Genomic DNA, 8101 nt, shown 5'->3' with positions numbered 1-8101 from the left:
GTTTGCTGCAGTCATTTATTTTTTCAGTAAAATGAAGGCCGATGGCTGCAGTTTATGTTCAGGTGTGTCTGATTTCTACGTGTTCACACGCTCCAACTCTCGCTCTGATCGCTCCCCAGAAATCATTCAATTTCCTCATCTCCGGATTTAGTGGTGGAACCATCTCATGTGTTCACACTCTGTGAGATTATTGCTCAGTGACACCAGATGCTGAACCCAGGTGTTGTGTTTGCTGTACTGTACGAGAATGTGGACCTGCACTTTTCCTTCTTTCACTACATTTCTCGTTTTTTAACATGTGAGACTCACACTCACACACACAAACATCTTTCCAAACAACTGACATTTGTTTTTAACATGTTTGACGTCCCTCTTCTCACAAACCCTCAAAGTATTTCAGCAGGGATGGGACGATATACAATATTAGCACACTGTATTTTGAGTTGATCGAGGTGAATTATTGGGATAATTATGGCTGCCTTAAAATCTACTCATTATAAATCTGATTTCTAATGATCAAATTTTAGATTCTTGTTTTTTTTAATTTTGCTTAAAATTAGGACTGCCACTACCGATTATTTTCATAATCCATTAATCTTTATAAAAATATTTTTTTGAAATGTTTTTCAAACCTGGAAATGATGAAGTACTCAAATGTCTTGTTTGAGTCCACAAACCCAAATGATTCAGTTTTAATGATTTATTTGTGTAATGGGGCAAAGAACCTGGAAAATATTCACATTTAAGAAGCTGAAAAATCAGAAAACTTAATTTAATTATGAAAAAAACCCTCAAACCAAGTAATCAGTTATCAAAATAGTTGACAATTATTTTAGTAATAGATTAATAATCGATTAATCATAATTGTTTCATGGTTTTGGATCCTACAACATTGTGTAAGGTGTTTTTGTAACTCAAGTCATTTTTTGCAATGTAAGTAATATATTTTGTACCAAAATTAGAATTTTTTTTTGGTGATATAACAGATTTGTTTTTGTCATGTTAGCAACCTGGTTTTGCAATATTACATTTAGTAACATTTTTTGTTCACATACGTCTTTATTTAGTAATGTTGGCAACACATTTTTGCAGCCTTACAGCATTTTGCATTATTAATCTAACATTATAGTTCATCTGTTTCCTGTGTGCACAAACATAAAGTGAACATGTTCTGTCTCTGCCTGTTTATGTTTATGAATCTTAAAACAAACAAACAAAACAAAACCAGTGTATATTAAAGCACATTTTTACTGTGATCATATTGTTCAGTATAATTCTGACAGAAGATTGTTTACTTTTGAGTGGTTTCTGGAGGGTCTGTTGTTCTTTTTAAACTCATAGGTGCTCTTTATTGGACTCGTTGCCGTGCGTATGTTGTTCATTAAGACATTAAAATGCTTTACAGTTCATTACTCTTTTTTTTCTCTGCCCGTTGAAGCTCGAGCTGTAATTCTAGTTAGTGAGGGATCAAATGGAGGTCACCACTGGCCTGTGGGGGTTGCGGCACAACACCAGTCCACCGAGCTTCTCCGGACTACATCACAGCTTTTATCCTCACTAATGGCTTGTCTTGGTGGGGAATCCCAAGGGTGATGAGGATTAAGATACCTGGCCTCGCTCCCATGTGCCGTTTACAATGTGGGCTGCAGAAAAGTTGTTGCACTTGCCAGGAGCGTGCTGTGGCAACATAGTTCATCTTCCGATACTCGTGCAGAAACCACCAAAATCATTTCATTTAGGAGGGTTACTGTGCATTCACACCCAGATTGTCTCTTCCGTGTCCTCACACCATTTCTGTGTCCTCTCCGCACCTTGACCCAGTTGAACTTGACACTGTTTGCAACTCTTTGAGAGAGTATCAGGTGATGCAGAGCTGGGAGCCGCTCAGGCCGCAGAGACAACAACGAACGTTAACTTTCTGCCCTGACTTGTGTGACATTGCTGGATATGTTTTGGAGTTTCCCAGCAGCACAGCCCAAAGAAGGAGAAGGAACAGAGTGATAAAAGCTTAACTTGGAGAATGAATAAACAGTTGGAAGTGGGTGTGTAAAAAAAGAAAAGTGGACAGAGGAAAGAAAAGAAAAACCACAGTGGAAGGATAGCTGAGAAAATCCAGCTATTATAACAGAAAAGATGGTGTGAAGTCTTGAATTTGCTTGGTCACTGCTGCACTAAACCTGGTGTCAGTTTGAGTCATGGCTTCACACTCCAGCTGTCTGTGACATGATGTCTGAGGCGACTCCGTAAAAGAAACAACACGGTAACCAGAGACCACTTGAAATCAACTCCACCACCAACAACACACCAAGCCTTCTTTCCATTTAAATAATCAAGTCGTGTTTCTGTGCATCCTCTCTTTAACTTAAACAGCCAGATGAAATGAAACACACCTTGACACGCAGTTAAACGTGACTGCTATTTGTTTTTCTACCCATTTTGTGTTGAAACAGAGGTGCTGTCGCCTGCAGCCCCCCTAGGTCGCCAGACTCATGCCACCCTGCAGCAGCAGCAGCAGCAGCAGCAGCAGCAGCAGCAGCAGCAGCAGCAGCAGCAGCAGCAGCAGTGCTGAGAGTGGCACAGAAAGGTCAGGTGGAGTCCATTGTTAGCACTGCCAACTCCTTGATTTATGAGCAGCAGGTTCACTCTGTTTTTTTGGTGCATTAACACACTCACAGTTTCCATATTTTTGTTTCATATAAAGGAAGGGAGTGATATGATTTCGATGGGAAACAGTCGGTAGACTGAGATCTGCACAGTCTCTGCTTCTGTACCAAGTGAAGTAAGTAAGTGAACTTTATTTCTATGGCACTTTTCACAGGTAAAATCACAAAAGTGCTTCAACGTTAAGAGTGGCACGATTAAATTTTAAATGATTAAAATACATCACATAAAAACATACTATTAATACCAAATGTGATCCAAGGAGGTTTGGCTGTCACTACTAATTTTCTCAGATACATTTCTTGATGGATTATTTTATTATCTTGCTGCTTTTCAACAGGAATATTGTAAAATATATGTCAATAACTCAATTTTACATTTCTATATTAAAATGTATATACTGTACAGAGGCTGGAATATATTTTCACCATCTATACAAACACACCTGAGCAAAACTTTCTGATTGAATTTGTGAAATTTGGAAATAAGTCACAGTACAAAGTTTGCATTTTGTGACTTCTGCACAAATACCACTCCTCCCGATTTTATAGGGGTAAAAAAATGCAATTCAAAATGAATCATAACTTTGACTCAACAACAAATAAGAAGACAAAAAAATATTTTTTGCCATTTCTGAAGATGTGACCTATAAACACACACACCCAGGATGTCCATATAAGGAGTTGTGTATTATTTTACCAAGGAAAAACACATCTTAACCACTTAACACCTTAAATCCATGCATCATTCATCCATCCATGGATCAGCAACTCCTGTATGCTGTGATGTTATCTATGGACTTTGGTGTGGGGAGTGATTGGTTTATGACACAACACAAAGTTACGTTTCCATTTAGCAGAGGTTGTTAAAAGGTGAGAAAGGGTGGTAAAGTGTATTTTTGCAATATCACAGACTTAAGCAGGAGTAGAGCCTTTTGTTAAGGGATTACAATCTGTAAGAACAGGGACGTGCTGGTGGAACACACAGCACAAATACCTCATTCAGCCACACTTAAAAAACCCTGAACTATACCTTTAAAGTCCACTGTGACATCAATTAACTAGACTTATGTCTTCCCCCAAACATTCACTCTACAGTTTTCAAAAGCAAAGGAAGGAAAAGCAAAGCAGTTTTAATGAGGACATTTGGCAAATGATGACTGATAAATTATTGGCGCTGCATTAAAATAAATTAGAGATGTAATGTGATTTCAGATGTGCACAGAGATGTAAAATGACCTTAAGTAGGTCACCCATGCCTCGGGCTGCTTCAGTGAGCCTTTGTGTTTAAATGTGAATGAGCAGTGATTTTGTAGCAGCTATTAAATGTCAAAACTGTGACTGTGAAACACGGAGCTGGAAAAGAAAACACACTCTCTGTCAAGATTTTATCATCATGCTTTTTTCTTTTTCTTTTGTGTGTGTGTGTGTGTAAAGTGAGGACAAACCAGCCGCTGGGTATAAACCCTCTGTGGTTTCCATGTGTCCGAGGGCTGTTTGTTGTGGGTGACCAAAGGGCATCGGGTACTTGGCGGCCGACTAGAGTTTCTCTTGCTTGTGTGGTGGAGCTGGTGAACTGCTGCTCTTTAAGCTGACAGTCATTCAACACCCTGCCAAGTCACAGGCTCATGATTCAACAACGCCTCCTGGCTCCACGGCCCCTGGAATGAGAATTGAAGGTGACAGCGAAACAAATACTGGAGCCAGTAAAAAACATTAAAAAACATAGAATTCAGACTAAATGGAAGGTCACCTGGTGAGTTTTCTCACTAGATCCTTGAAAGAGAAGTCGAACAGTGAAGTGAAATGTGCTATTTTAAAAGTTTCAAGTCTTTTGCACTTGTTAATACATTCTTCATGACATCATGACTAACCCTATTTTACATATTTTATTTTTTCCTTTGTGAAGCTTTAAAAAAACTACAATCATTACTGTATATTCTTGTTATTATCATTACTACTGTTGTTGTTGTTGTGATATTCGGGTTCTTGTTGGGAATTTTTTTTTTAACTAATACATCTATTGCATGCTTTCCTTTCTTTGTTTTGAATAAAATGTAAGTGGGATAGAAGAAGATGGTCAAATGTGCGATGTTTAATGTTTAATATTAAAATGGCTTTCAATGTTGAAATGCTGAAAGTTCTATTTTATTCTGTTCTCAATCCATATAACTTCTCTCTGGACGTTTCAGACATATTTAATGAGAAAAAAACAAGATGTATTTACGATTATTTAAAGGAACATTTACAGTCAAATCAGATCAAGGCTCATTTCTGTGAAATGCTAATCAAACAGTTTATTTTGGACTCAGTTCACATGACTGTTAGTAATGAATAACACTGACTTATATCCCAATTGTAGTGTGAGGTGCGTCACAGCACGTTTATTTCATTGTCAATAAAAACAATGTACAATGAAATGTTATGTATCCATGTGTATCTGTGTATAATCTCAGTTTATATTAGTCAGTCAGAGTCAGTGTGAGCAATGTGTTACTAATCTGTATCTAGATGGGAGCTGAATGTCAGGACACAGCTGCAGACCAGAGCCAGGCTCGTCTGGACTGAGACCAGTGTTTGGCCACCTCTCTCTCTCTCTCTCTCTCTCTCTCTCTGAGTCATGACAGACTGTTGTCACTCGTCCCACTGCTCGGCCTCAGCCACCAGACGTCTGTGCTGCTTTAGTTTCTTCACAGAAAAACAGGAACACTTGGTGCTGGCGATATCACATACAGAGGATCAGTTCATGTTGAAATGATCACCACTGGTTGTTTTCTTGGTCCGGACTTACCAGTTTTATTTTTATTCTCTTTAAAGGTTAATCGTGAGATAGGTGAGGACGGTTAAAAAGATTTGTTCCTAAAGTATGTTCCTCCCTTTCCATCCCTGATTTTCCGCCCTTTTCCATCTCTTTTTTTTTTTCTCAACTTTCCATCTGATAAAAATATTTGGTCAGAAAAGAGAAGCAGAACAGGTGAAGCCTCTGTGACAGCTATCTATTCTTACTGGTTTTGTCTGTCTCTATGCATTCATGCACTGTTGTCAGACACGTTTTTCCTCCAGATTTATTCTTGGCTATGTTGGGGTGTTTTGGATTCTACCTCTTATATTATGAACTGAATTTGATTTACAGAGCTTTTGTGATCATCACAGCTTCACAGGCACTGATGTCCTCGGGGTGTCTTTTTTTTTTGTTCATCTGGCAGTGAATAGCCTTTACATTTACGAATAAGCAGCTGTCATAGGAATGTTTTGTCATAGCAGTGATGTCTTTTTTGGAGCGACACAGCTCAATCTTTCTGAGCTTTAAGACCCTAATCAGCAGTGGATTAAATGCTGGTCAAAAACAATAAGCTCCAGCTGAGCACAAAGCAAAGATATGCCAAACTGGAATCCAATTATGGGCACAATTGCTTCATCACTCTGTGTGCAGCTGAAAAGAGAACCAGACATTTGGACAACACACTGAACTGGAGGTTGTGGCTGATTTTCCCGGAGGAAAATTAGCTCTATAACTTTCAGTGGTCAGTTTCAGACACTGGGGAGTGGGGGCTTACTTCGTTAAAGGATTGCGGGTGTGGAGTTGCCCTGAGCATTTTAACACCACTGATACACAGTGTGTGGCGTCTCTGTTCAAAGTACACAGAGACAACAAACGCAGGGCCTTGTTATTCCCCGGGTGAACAGGAAAAGGCTCCAGTGAGAAGTGCGCAGCCAAACCTCAGTGAATTCCTGATAAAGGAAAGAATGCAGCAGGAGAGGCCACGCTCCCATTCCTTTTAAGATATTTTTTCATAACCATAAAAAACCTCCCAGTGCACTCTTCTGGCTCAGTCACGTCTTCATTCAACATGCACGGCTTTGGCAGAGTCTAGATCGTAAAAAAAAACAAAAAAACAACTGTAGTGGAATAAATTGTATTGAAAAGAAAAAGAAGAGAGGAGTGGAAACATGCTTTAATTTCACTTTGGGAATATATCAACAGCTCAACACTTGTACAGATTATTTAGCAACTTTAAGTGGAAGGTGTGTCGGGCTGAAAAAGACATTATTCTTTCTCTTTAATCATGGAAGCGTTGATTAGCAGTGCTGACTGTTTAGAGAGCCTGAGAGTAATTATGCATGTTGCTGTTGCTTTGTGTGGGAGAGCAGTGTCGCCACATTAATACTGCATGTAAATATGAAGATCAGCAGCTGCAGATAAGAACAGAGAGCAGAGATTTGGCAGCCGCATGGCTCTGTTTGTCAGAGCTGCATCTGGATCGCCTCCTCTGACTTCATGTGCATCACTGAGGATCAACAGCGCCACAAGTTTGGCAGTTAATGAAGTCATAAAATGACAGAATAAAACAAGAGACACACAAATAAACACATAAATCATGCTCTCTATGTGAGATGCTATTGTACTGCCAGTTGTTTCTGAGCCAAAACTTAGCCTTGTAGTTCTAATGTGGAGTTTTATGCATCAACTCTGTTGTGTTGTGTTGTGTACCTGATGTAAATCATGGACCATATACAAGCAATTAACATAGTCTTCTGGTTAGCTGGCTGTGGACATCCCAGGACAAGTCAGAACATAATATAAAGCCTCCAGGGGGCAACTTTACTGGTTAGACTAAAGACTTTGCTTTAAATGGAAGTCTACGGGAAAAATCTCTTTCTCACTTGATTTACAACATCAGTAAATATTTTAATGTTTTTTATGGCTAAATTCAGACTTCTTCAACAGCACATGATGTCAATTTAGTGAATTATGTCCCCATTGAGACCACATGGTTTGTGTAAGGGGGTCTTTCTGCATGTTATCCCTGTGTGTTTTTCTTTACAACATTTCAAATTTTGAACCCCAATTTTGAACCCCTTACTAAAGTATGACTTTTTTTATCACATTTTGAACAACATACTAACCTATGACTTTTTTGTCACATTTTGGACGACATACTAACCTATGACTTTTTTGTCAAATTTTGAACGACATACTAAAGAATTACTTTTTTGGTCAAATTTTGAACCTCAATTTTGAACGCCATACTAAAGTATGACTTTTTTGTCGCATTTTGAACAACATAAAAACCTATGACTTTTTTGTCACATTTTGGACGACATACTAACCTATGACTTTTTTTTCAAATTTTGGAAGACCCACTAAAGTATGACTTTTGGTCAAATTTTGAATGACATTCTAAAGTTTGACTTTTTTTTCAAAATTTGGATGACATACTAAAGTATTACTTTTTTGTCAAATTTTGAACGACATACTAAAGTATGACTTTTTTCTCAAATTTTATACCACATACTAACCTGTGACCTTTTTGTCAAATTTTGAACGACTTACTGACCTATTACTTTTTTGTCAAATTTTGAACGAAATACTAAAGTATGACTTTTTTGTCATAATTTGGACGACATACTAAAGTATGACTATTTTGGTCAAATTTTGA

This window comes from Solea senegalensis, linkage group LG12, assembly GCF_019176455.1.
Source record: "Solea senegalensis isolate Sse05_10M linkage group LG12, IFAPA_SoseM_1, whole genome shotgun sequence".
Taxonomy (NCBI): Eukaryota; Metazoa; Chordata; class Actinopteri; order Pleuronectiformes; family Soleidae; genus Solea; species Solea senegalensis.
The sequence above is the reverse complement of the archived record's forward strand: the minus strand, read 5'-3'. Positions refer to the sequence as shown.